Here is a 12,166-nt window from a genome sequence, read left to right on the forward strand (position 1 = left end):
GTTCTTCTGAGGCTGAGCTAAAAGGAGGGACCTAAATAGTAGGAGAAAAGTATTATTATTTAGTTGTTTGTATTCCTCTTGTGGTTGGACACATATTGTCTTATGTCAGGCATAAGGTTTTGGCTTTTCTGTGGAATGTATTGGTGGATCCTCCAAAATGCTCTTGTATAGACACTCGTCATGCATAGTTCCCTGGTATAGATGCATTCTCCAACTGACCTCCTGATACCCGCAATCAGTTTCTGTCTGTTGCAGAATCCTCTATAGCTTCTCACAGCTTGCTTGTCATATTTCAGCATGGTGTCATCCTTGACATAAGCCTATTAAGACAACTCAAACATGGCTGCTTGGCCTTTGGGACCCTCATACATTCTTATAGTGCCAAATCATGGACAAGTAGCTTGCCCAAGTTAAAATCCCCTTCTCCTTAAAGTGTAGACAAGGGATAATCCAGCCAGCTTTCCCCCTTCAGACTTCCACAGTAACTAGTCTGTGTGTTCATCTGTGCCCTGAAACTCCTAGGAACACATATCAGACTCTTCCAATATCTTTCTCCCTAGTTTTATTCTGGTCCTGTAGCAGCATGTGGCAGGCCTATAAATTTTTGTTGCTCAAAGAACATTAAACCAGTGTTAACATGACTTCTTTTCTGGTGTCAAGCCAATCTTTAAGTTCTCTTTCTCTTAGCATGATAGAGGGGAGGCACTACCCTTCCAACTCTCCTTCTGAGTGGGTGGGAGGAGAAAGAAAAAGAAATTCTTCACTTGTTTGAAAATTCTCCTGCCAACTCTATTCAATAACCATTTGAATTTCTAGTCTTACACAGACCAGAAGCAGAAGGTTATGATGTTGGGGGGCTGGGAGGTGGATTTCATTCTTTGAATTGGAACTTCTATCCTCTAGTGTAGCATGGATTTATCTTGCAATTCTTTTAAAAATGTTTATTTCCAGTAAGTATCTGCTGAAAATTTTTTTTACAATTACCACAGATCAAGGTATTGCATGGTCTTTAATTATTTTTGCCAATACCGAATTTGTCTTTGTAATTTTCTTGACTCTCTTTATTATATTCTTATTTTGTTTGTGTGTTTCATGCTTTGCTGTGTGTTTGGATACTTCTATTGTTTTAACGAGTCGGATCTTGTAAGTCTGTGTTTGGATTTAACTTTCTTTCCATAACCCAACAAATATGTATCATGAAAATCTGTTGTCTTGCCATTAACAACATGTCTCTGATTCTGAGAAAAACAGCAAGTTGTATGATCATGTGTATTTTAACTAGGTTTTTCGGTATTTGTAAGGTAGGTTTGTTGCCTTCTGAGTTAGAATGGCATCTATTACTACTTGTCTTCCCTGAATCAGTTAGTTCATCATTAATTTCCTAGTCCAGAATAATTTTACTGTGTCATTCATGATGGTTCCCAGAGAGATAGCCACAGAGACAGCAAAAGAATCTAGGAGTATGTTTTATTGTTTTTACCTATAGGTCTTCAGCCAAAATTCTGAAAAGATAAGAGCAAATATTTCATTCAATAGTGTGTTACTCAACTAGGGAACATAATGGTATATTTTCTTTTCTGTAAAGCACGAAAGAAAATCTTAAGTGACTGACCTAGGACTTGATGTATATTATCATGAACATAACAGTTGACAACCACAAAGCTGAGTAAGACATAGATACTGGGAAGTGGGCTGAGTACGTGGATGACTCTTTTTTGTACCAGCCCAACAGCACACACATTCCAGTTTTCTCCTCAGCAACTGCAAATGACCCACATCTTTAACCCTCAGAATGACTTCTAAATAGTCAAAAATCCCCCAATGTTAAATATGCATATGCCCATGGTCTGCTATACTTAAGTAGTACGGCCATTTCAAGGACAAAATGCAATGTTGTTTTTTTTTCTTCTGACCTTGATATCATAAATATATTTTCTATTTGACTAAAATCTTTCTGAGGAGTGGTATTGTACCTTACTTTTATCTCTATCCTTTTCCATCATCCCAGTGGGGTTGAGCATAAGATCTCTAAAGTGTTGTCAACTTAAATTTCATTCTGGAGCCTATTGGGAATCCTGAATCATTTTTACTTTCTAGGACAAGTAGCCAGTGATTTGATCCCTTTGTCAGGGTCTTCTTCTCTTTATAGAAAAATTCCTTAAAAAAAGTTGACTATATTAGCTATTTCCAATTCCTCTACTCACAGTCTCTTTTGAACCCACACTCATTGGTGTTTTGTTTTCTCCTTCTTTGAAAGAGTGTTGCCACAGTCCTTGACGGTCTCCATGATACCAAATCCAGAAGTTCGTTATAATTCCTCATCACATTAGGTCTATCAATATTAGAATAGCTGACCCTTCTCTTCTTGAAGCTCTTTCTTCCCTTTGCTGCCTTGCTTAGTTTTTCTTCCATTTCACTTATCACTCTAATTATATTCTGCTTATTATTCTTCATCTCTCAAAGCCCAGACTTCAGATCTCTTTTTTGGTTCTACACTTACTCCCTAGGTTATCTTCCCCAGTTTCAGGGTTTTAGAAGCCATCGTAACTCTGACAACTCCTAAATTTATATCTACAACTCACGACTTTTCTTCTCAAACCCTTCTCATATATCCAACTGCCTACTCAACACATCCCTCTTAGATGTAAAGTTGTTATCTCAGGCTGAATATGGCCAAAACAAAACTCTTAATTCCTAAGCTCCCAAATCTGCTCCTCCCACAGCTGTCCTATCTCAATGATTGGAAATTTCATCCTACTAGGTGCCTGGGCCAAGAAACATAGAGTCATCTTGAGTTTCCTTTGTCTCTTATACTCCACGTTCAATCTGTTAATCTTTTCAGCAGTATCTTCAAAATATATCCCCGTTTCAATTACTTGTCATGACCTTCTCTACACCAATTTTACCTAAAATGATATTGTCATTCACTTGTGTTATTATAATAACTCCTAATTTCCCCTGCCCCTCCCTCCCAATTTGACAACAGCAGGCATTCAATTAATGTGGAGTAATTGAATTCATATTCCATTTGAATGGGCACTTTTGTTAAATGAATGAATGTGTGGTTGCCTGTTATTGCCAGTTGGCTGTTGGAGGTCATGTCAGTCAGGTTCATTCTCAGGATTCAAGATGGCTTTTTGTCTCCTTCACCAACCAACACACATGTGCTTGTGTACACACACACACACACACACACACACACACACACACACACACACACAATCTTCACTTCCATCTCCTCTAAATAGACTTTAAAGACTGCCAAGATTACTCCAGTAAGGCAGTGAAAGTCCCTTCAGGTACAAGAAAGTGGGCTCCATCTCAGGCTAAGGGGCTGAGTTGGCCAAGACATTCTAAGGTTATAGAAGTGGGAGCATCTTTTTCTCTTTCCTGAAGACTAAGATTCTTTCAAAGTAGATGCTGGAGTAAGAGATTACCAGTGGGTAGGATCTGGCAATACTGCCCATCCAGGTGGGATTCCAATAAGATATATTTGGCTTTTGACTTCTGGTAGCAGAAATGATTTCAAAATGAATGGTCACTGCTAGACATTTTCTTTCTAAAAAGGATCTAAATCAATATTTCTGCTGGCTTGGTTTGTTTGTCCTGCACGCTGATTCATTCTGTTGTTTCTCACCACAGGTCTGAGACTTGACTGTTATCACAACCCTGCTTTTCTCATTGCCCTACTTTCATGCCATGTGGACTTGATCTGCCTCTGGCTATTAGGTTCATCAAAATTTTCAGTTTTCAATAATAACTTTGAGTTCTCTGTGCCAGGTGCCCCAAGGCCTTTAGATCTCAGCCAAATCATAAAAAGGAAGAAAAACAACTTTCCCACTTTCACTAATAGGAGAATAAACTTCAGATCACACTCTCAGAAGATTTGGCCTTTCATCAAAGTCCCTTGTTTGGGGTGACTGGGTCTGAGAATTAATCAATGGATATTTGGCTCACACAGAAGAGTTTGGAATTGTCAGCACCTAACTACAGCCCTGCTTTTATTATTCAGATAATAATTATTGTAGCTGCAATTAAAATCAATTACTTTGTGCTGGGTGATATATTCTTTACATTTAGCCCTCACAAAGACCTTATGAGATATGCAGTATGTTTTATCCCTTGAAGACATGAGGCTTAGAAAGGTTGAATAACTGTCTAAAGTCACAGAAGAGGCAAATAACAGAACACATACTTGTTCACAACTGCTCTTCTAATGCACATGCCTATTCTTTCAACGATTGCGCAATAGTATCTCCCTTAGAACAAGGAGTCATACTTATGGGGCTGGACGTGTTACTTTGCCCTCTTTCTCTTATGCCTAACCTTTCTGAGTCCTCTCAATTGTATTCATTTCTGTTCTGGAAGAATAAGGTGGCAGAGCAGATTCAATGCACCTTTGTTGCCCAGATGGAGAAAATAAACCAGGCTTTTCAATGATTTCCTAATGTTTCCTATCTGATAGGAGCTTAGGGATGTTACAAACTCATGTATGTCACTGAACACACCATTGGATGAGGATATTTTCTATCCCTGCAGATTCTGGAAAATGGAGCCAGAAACCTTTTGGAGGAAGGAGCCACATTTGATCATCCTTCCATGGGGTTATTCTGTCCCAAGTGATTCATTCTTTTGTTACTTATTAAGAGTAGCTTTGAGTCCATTGCTAATATTTAAATTAGATTTTTGATATATCAAATTCAGTGTTTTTCAGTAAACAGTTGGAATTCTACCTCTGGGGGCTTTTTAGCTATATCAATAAGCCCCAAACCTATATAAATAACTCTTGATTGTCTGAAAGTGAAAATGCTTCATGAATAAGACTGGGGGAAACAAGGAACCTCAAAGTCGTTTAAACCTATAATTGGATCACTCGTACTTTCAGCGGTCCCTTACATATTCCACAATAAATTAAGATGATTATACCTGACACCCAGATAGCATCAATTTTCACTTTAAATTAAAGAGAAGATAATTCGATAGATCTTTTCTCTGGCCAGTAAGAGGTCTTCAGAGACTCCAGAAGCTCATTAATATATTGAGCTTTGAAGTTTTTGATTTGGCAGAATTTCTATGTTGACTCAGTATCAAGTGACCTAATGCTCAGATTTCTTGTCAGTTAGTTATCTCCATGGGTTAGAAAATGCTGCTAGCAAAGCCATGTATTCTCTGTGGGGTAGAGAAAGTTGCTCTTCCAAACTATTGGTAGACCCTTAACCCCAGCTTGTAAATGTTCGTGGTGTTTCACAAGGTGGGAACCAGGAACAATCAAACCATTGCATTTATAGTGTCTTCTGGGCTTTGCTAAGCTTGATATAATCACCAAAGGGAAATAAACAATGCCACTTTCCTCCTATCCCTAAGAATCTTGTCTTGCTCAGTCAAGTCCACACCGTCTTTTAAAGGAGAAAGGAGGGGCCTGTTTTTGTTATACCCAAGGACATCAACATTGGGAATGGCATAGGCAGGTCATATTACCGCATATCAAGGGTCATTTTACTAGTTGTTTCTGTGAATGGGAGACCACATAATAACTGAGCAAGCATGCGTAAAGAAAAAATATGGTTGGGACTCTTGGTTTCTACCATCGTGTGATTGAATTCCAGGTCCATATGTTGTCTACTCAACATCTCCACTTAGTTAACTAAGAGAAGTCTCATATTTAGTATGTCTAAAACAAAACTTAGGCTGAGCATGGTGGCTTATGCCTGTAATCCCAGCACTTTGAGAGGATGAGGCGAGAGGATCTCTTGAGCCCAGCAGTTTGAGACCTGCCTAGATGACATAGCGAGAACCCATCACTACAAAAAATAAAAAAATTAGCTGGGCATGGTGGCACATGCCTGTAGTCTCAGGTACTCGGGAGACTGAGGTAGGAGGATCACTTGAGCCCTGGAGATTGAGGCTACAGTAAGCCCTAATCACACCACTGTGCTCCAGCCTGAGTGAGAGAATGAGGAGACCCTGTCTCAATGAATAAATAAATAAATAAAATAAAATAAAACAAACCTTCCAGACTTCTGCTACCCCAGAGGACGGAATGGTGTCCATCCCAAATATTTCTATCTGGAACCCGTGAAAGTGACTTTATTTGGAAAAAGAGACTTTGCAGATATAACAAAGGATTTTGAGATGAGATCATCCTGGATTATCTGGGCGAGCCATGAATCCAATGACAAATGTCCTTATGAGAGACAGGGGAGAAGAAACACAATAAACATTCGAGTTATGCAAGAAATGCCTGGAGCCACTGCAGGCTGGAAGAGGCGAGGAAGGAGGTTCCCTCAGAGCCTTCCTAGTGAGTGTGGTCCTGCTGACTTTGATTTCAGACTTCTGGCCTCCAGAACTTCGAGAAAATGATTAACTTTTAAATTAAGTGCATTACATTGACTGTCGCCCTCCACTAAAATGTAAGCACCACAAGAGCAGGGAATTTTCCTCGTATTTTCATTACTGCTGTATCCCAAGCTCCTAGAAGAGTGATTAGCATTTATTTTTTTTCTGTAAAAGCCCAGAGAGTACATATTTTATTTGCTTTGCAGGCCATATGATTTCTCTTGTAGTTATTCAACTTCGCCAATGTAGTGTGAAACAACCATAGTATGGGTGTGACTGTGTTCCAATAAAACTTTATTTGCTCCATTTTATTTGCAAAAACAGATGTTTAATAGGATTTTGCCTGTGAGGTATAGTTTATAGCCAACCTGTATCCTAGAACAATAACACCTAATATTTGTTGAATGAATCAGTACATTAAATATACAAAAGAGGGCGGATTACCAATCTTTTTGGAGCTTCATTTTCTTTAGCTTCAAAATCAGGATATTAATTTTATGCTCATTTACATATTATAAGGTTTAAATGAGAAAATCTCCTATCTGAGTGTCACATGCATGTAATACACAGTAGAGCTTTCCTCCTTCTTCCACCTAAAGTGAGGCGAAATAGGCTGATCATGTTATTTAAGCACAATATTTATTCAACCTCAGTGCACAATATTTTATTGTGCACAATATCTTAATGTTAACCATTTTCTATGCATTACTTAGGAGCATCCTCACAGAAGCCCTGTGAGGTAGCCAGAGCAGGGACCAACATATGCGTAGAGTTTATGTGATCTCAAAGTCACTCAGCTGGAACAAGGCAGTATGAGAATTCTAGTGTGGGCTGAATTGTAGCGTGTTCCCTCTCTCATGACTCAATCATTAAAGAGGGATTATTTTTCATCTGAAATGTAAAGTATTTCTGTTTCATTCGAGCCTCACAGTCCTCCTACCCCCTGCCCCAAACCTAACAGTTACATTGAACAAAGACAGAGGAGTCTTGTACCCTGGCACCTGCAACACACCAGGGATTTATTTGTTGAGTTGCAAGTAATAAGTACTTATTGTATTATTTGCTGAGTAGGTGCTACAGTGGACTATATTTCTTAGATTTTTCCCCTGTTCTCCAGTGCAGATTCTGGGCTACCAGAAATGAAGGGGAATAAACAGCAGAAGGAAAGCACCTCATAACATGCAGAAGTGGAAGTAAAATGTGGCAGGAGTGAAGGTTTTGATTTAAATACAGGGCTCCAGCCAGCATGAGTTAGAGGACATTGCTCCTGTAAAACCCCATTTCCCACTTCCATTTTGCTGCACAACAAATCCAAATATCAAATATCAATGGCTTGGCGTTAAGGATGTGTTTCCAATTTGTTATGGGGATTTCTGGGAAATCAGCTTGTCAATATGGGGCAAGATATATCATCATGATGCTTCATGCCCCATAACTGGGAAGACTTCTCAAAAGAATGAGTCACTGATGCTCCTCCAGCCCTTGTTTATGCTCCTTCTTGGTAAAGAGAAAGCAAACACATCACCTTGCCTCTTGGTTTCACTCGACACCTGTCCAGAAAACTTGATTAAGGAAACCTGAATATTTCTATTCCTTTTTTTTTTTGAGACGGAATCTTGCTCTGTCCCCCAGGCTGGAGTGCAGTGGCACCATCTCGGTTCACTGCAAGCTCCATCTCCCGGGTTCACGCCATTCTCCTGCCTCAGCCTACCCAGTAGCTGGGACTACAGGTGCCCACCACCACACCCGGCTAATTTTTTGTATTTTTTAGTAGAGACGGGGTTTCACTGTGTTAGCCAGGATGGTATCCATCTCCTGACCTCGTGATCCACCCACCTCAGCCTCCCAAAGTGCTGGGATTACAGGCTTGAGCCACCAGGCCTCTATTTCTTGAGTATAATTTCTGTCATCCCCATTCTTACCTTTTTATTTTCAACTAAAATAAATGCTAATTGCATTAATATTTGTAATCACAGTGGAGAGCCCGTCATAATTCATGGATCATTGGTCAAGCCAGCCTTGTTAATTTTCTGTGTCACATAAGTCTTGGGGACTATTAATCTCAGGGTTATTGACACTAGGATACAGTAGCTTTTTATGATATTAATGCAATTTGAATGAGCCTTTGTGTACTAATTTGGATTTTGTAAATATAGTTAGGGAGGTGAAGAAAAGGATTAAAGGGGCACTGTGACTAAAAGGCCGTCTTAGCCAAGAGCTACTTTGGTAATAAGATCATTTGAACATATTTTGGTAGTGTGCAGGCCCCAAAAATGTTTGAAGAGTGGGATGAAGGGAAAAGATAACACTGGAAATGGCAGAGGGATTATTTTCTTCTGTATTTCAGCTCTGCCAACAAGGCAACTGGGGAAGAGAAGGGCTGAATGAACACAAAATTTCTGGTTGCTGCACAAAATAGGATCAAAGAAAAGAGAAGAATAATCAGAGGTAATGATGGTAATTTGTTTTCTAGTTCAAATATAATTGACCCACACTGAAGACATAATTATGGTACATTAAGGAGATTAAAAGAGAGACAAAGGCAAAAGCATGGAGCGATGACAACATGATTCAAGATCCTATAATTATGATGTTTTAAAAATCACAATATTTTGCTATTAGCCTTTCAACCCACAACATACAGGAATAGTGGAAAACCAAGCAGATTCCATTTCAGTTGTCAGATTCATGTTTTCCTTTCTTTTTTTATGCCTGTTTCTTTCCCTTTTAGTTTCTTCTAACAGCTGCTGGTACTTGAATGTTATCTACTAGTAATAAGCATGTGGGAAAATGGAGTGAAACAATGGTTTATTTAGATGAGGAGGGAGTCTGTAATGATAATTTCCCACTCCTTCCTTTTCATCCATCTTAAGCTTGCATATTTTGGACTGAGTCTGAAATCCTAGAAGCCTGAGCTGATACTGATTTCAGTTGAGTATTTCCCAAAGTGTGACTTATAAGGCACGTAAGATGCTTTAAGGTTGTATGTGGACAAGTTTTTTATTGTGTCAGTTATGGATATATTTTAATGAGCATTGAAAATGTTATTCATCCCTTAAATCTATGCTGTTGTGGTTATTATCTGGTTATGATGAGACCAAGTAAAAACAGTGAGTCAATTTAAGGGTTAACACTATATAAATAATTGTACCAATGGTGCATGACATTGGTACAAATCATGAGAGTGGCCGGGGAATTACTGGCATTTCTGAAAAGTTGTTTTGGCCGGGGAATTACTGGCATTTCTGAAACGTTGTTTTATCTCCCTTTTCCCTCATCCCATAGCACTGTCTGTTTGCTGTTCTAGGGTTATATAATGAAACAGAGGTGGGGTGGCAGTTCTGAAACACCAGTTATGAAATCGTGGATATTTTGGTGCTAACTAATAACTACACTAGTATTCCCAGCAATCTCTAATCTCCAGAGATCTGGGCTTTGAATTGTGTAACAAATCAACTGCTGTCTGCCGGCAGGTCAGTGATTCGTCGACAGAGTATTCGAAGAGAAAGCCATAGATATCACTGAGGTTGAATAATGAAGCAGGGATGCGCATGTTTTTCTAACTCAGCGTGTGTGTGTGAGGAGTTGCAGTGGGTGGGTGGGCGGGGTGTTAGCTTGACTACAGGCACAAAATTATTCCTCAACGCAGAATGAGGTGGTGCTTTCCAGAGACATGCAGCCTCTTCAATCAAGATGAGATCTGTCAAAAAAAAAACATACGGAGCGCATTACAAGAAATTCAGTCTTTCCCAACTCAGTTATGTCCTTACCAACCTCTTTTACGATACACATAAAGACACACACCCTTTCTTTGATCCAGGGCTCAATCGATCATTTTGGAGGTGCAATTCATTGCTTGCTTAGTTGTTTAGGGAGTTAGAATTCACCAGTCACTGTACTTTCTCATCGAACTCCTAAAATTCTTACCATTCACCTGAAAAGTAGAACTGATATCCAACCTACATGCTCAGCATGAAGTGAGACTATTTTTCTGAGTACACAAGGTGAGCTAAGTGGGTTGTAAAATCTAGAAGAGCAAAAATGGTCTCCAGGTTGAATAAAATAGGCATAAGAAATACAAGGAAACTTGATTACAAACCATCTGAGGTAGAAATATCTTTCCAGGTAGATTTCAGAGATGCTCTTTAATTTTTTTTTTTTTTTTAAATTAGATACATGATTCTCACCTACCTTTCCTTTATGGCAAATATTTCTGCTTTGGAAGTTTCTAGCAAGTGCTTTCTCTCATTCTCAGCACCCTCCTGTGCATTGGGGCTGAACTTTCAACTCTACTCTCCGCCCGTGTCATCTTTTATGAGTACTCTCTTCCTTTAAATTCCCTCCGAGGACATTTTCCTCATCCAATTCCTACATTTTTAGAATGAGGCCCTGGAATCTTGAAGGTTTGAACAATGGTGATGTTGAATATTTAAAGAGTACACTCAGGACGTATCTTTGTGTTTAGCCATATGAGTTCATTAAAAAATATATACCCCTGTCTCCCAATCTCCAGGAAACTTAAGACAAAATAAATTTGAATCTATTTCCACTTCGTGCTATGCAAGTACAGGAAATTATGTCAGATTCTTTATCTCTTATTGAAAATAAACATTCCATTTAACCAATAACAATGTTATTAGTTTGCATAGTGTATTTGTTTGCTATTGTTGCTGTAATACATTACTACAAATGTGGTGACTTATAAATGACACATATTTATTATCTAGAGGTCAAGTCCAAAATGAGTTTCACTGAGTGATAAGATATTGGCAGGGCTGCACTTCCTCTCCAGGCTCTAAGACAGAATCTATTTCCAGGGGGTGAGGGGAGGGGATAGGCGGGCATTATTCAGTACATTGTTTTCAACTCATTTACCTTTAAGAACTCCTGTTGTAGACATGTTTAAGGTTGGATAAAGAAGAAAATACATGGCAGTGCATATTTATCTGTAGTTAACCTATTTTATTTAATGTCCTATTAATCATATAAGTTCTTATTTTGTTGTATGTAGCATACCTACACTTTTACTTTTCCTTTTTTTTTTTTAAGACAGAGTCTCACTCTGTCACCCAGGCTGGAGGGCAGTGGTGCGATCTTGGCTCACTGCAACCTCCACCTCCCAGGTTCAAGCAATTATCCTGCCTCAGCCTCCCGAGTAGCTGGGACTGCAGGTGCCCACCACCACGCCCAGCTAATTTTTGTACTTTTAGTGGAGATGGGGTTTCACCATGTTGGCCAGGCTAGTCTCAAACCCCTGAGCTCAAGTGACCCACCCGCCTTGGCTTCCCAAAGTGCTGAGATTACAGGCATGACCACCACACCCAGCCTCCTTTTTACATAATATTTGGCACACTGGGTACCAGACACTTCTCTGCAATTGTCAGTCAAATCCATTTTAGTTATCTTTTATTAGCAATATTTGGAGAGTCCAACTTGGTCTTTCACCTTGAATAGCTTTCTCTCCATTCACAGCTTCAACTTTAGGCATAGAAAAAGGGCTCCTTTCCTCTGTATATTCTTATCTCATAGACTTTCTCCAGATTCTGGCCCTTGAACTCTCTTGCTATTTCCTTAACCACTGTGATCCATCATTTGCTTCAAATTCATTACCTGCTGTCTTCTTTGTTTTGATGTTTTATTTTATTGTTTTTATATCTCCCTTACTCAGGATACACTGTTAGGTTCCTTTTGAGTCTTGACTCTTCTATCCTGATTTCATTAGAGTTATTTTTTCTATGCTGTAATATCATCAGACTGGAAGATGAATTTAGTTCAGTAATAAACCTTTCCCTGCAAATCCACAAAATTTTAACTTATTAACTATACTGAA

General features: G+C 39.0%; 1 protein-coding gene and 1 long non-coding RNA gene across 4 annotated transcripts in view; one reads left to right on the top strand and one right to left on the bottom strand.

Annotated features, from left to right (window-relative positions):
- The window catches only part of LOC126939451 (uncharacterized), a 215,618-nt gene extending 206,233 nt beyond the window's left edge, over nt 1-9,385 (top strand). The window contains exon 4 of the long non-coding RNA XR_007720394.1: nt 8,684-9,385. This is a non-coding gene — a long non-coding RNA (uncharacterized LOC126939451). The remainder of the gene's footprint in view (nt 1-8,683) is intronic.
- LOC126939425 (40S ribosomal protein S17-like) overlaps nt 1-12,166 on the bottom strand; it is a 670,460-nt gene that overhangs the window by 351,709 nt on the left and 306,585 nt on the right. The window lies entirely within an intron of this gene.

This window comes from Macaca thibetana, chromosome 16 (assembly GCF_024542745.1).
Source record: "Macaca thibetana thibetana isolate TM-01 chromosome 16, ASM2454274v1, whole genome shotgun sequence".
Classification (NCBI taxonomy): domain Eukaryota; kingdom Metazoa; phylum Chordata; class Mammalia; order Primates; family Cercopithecidae; genus Macaca; species Macaca thibetana.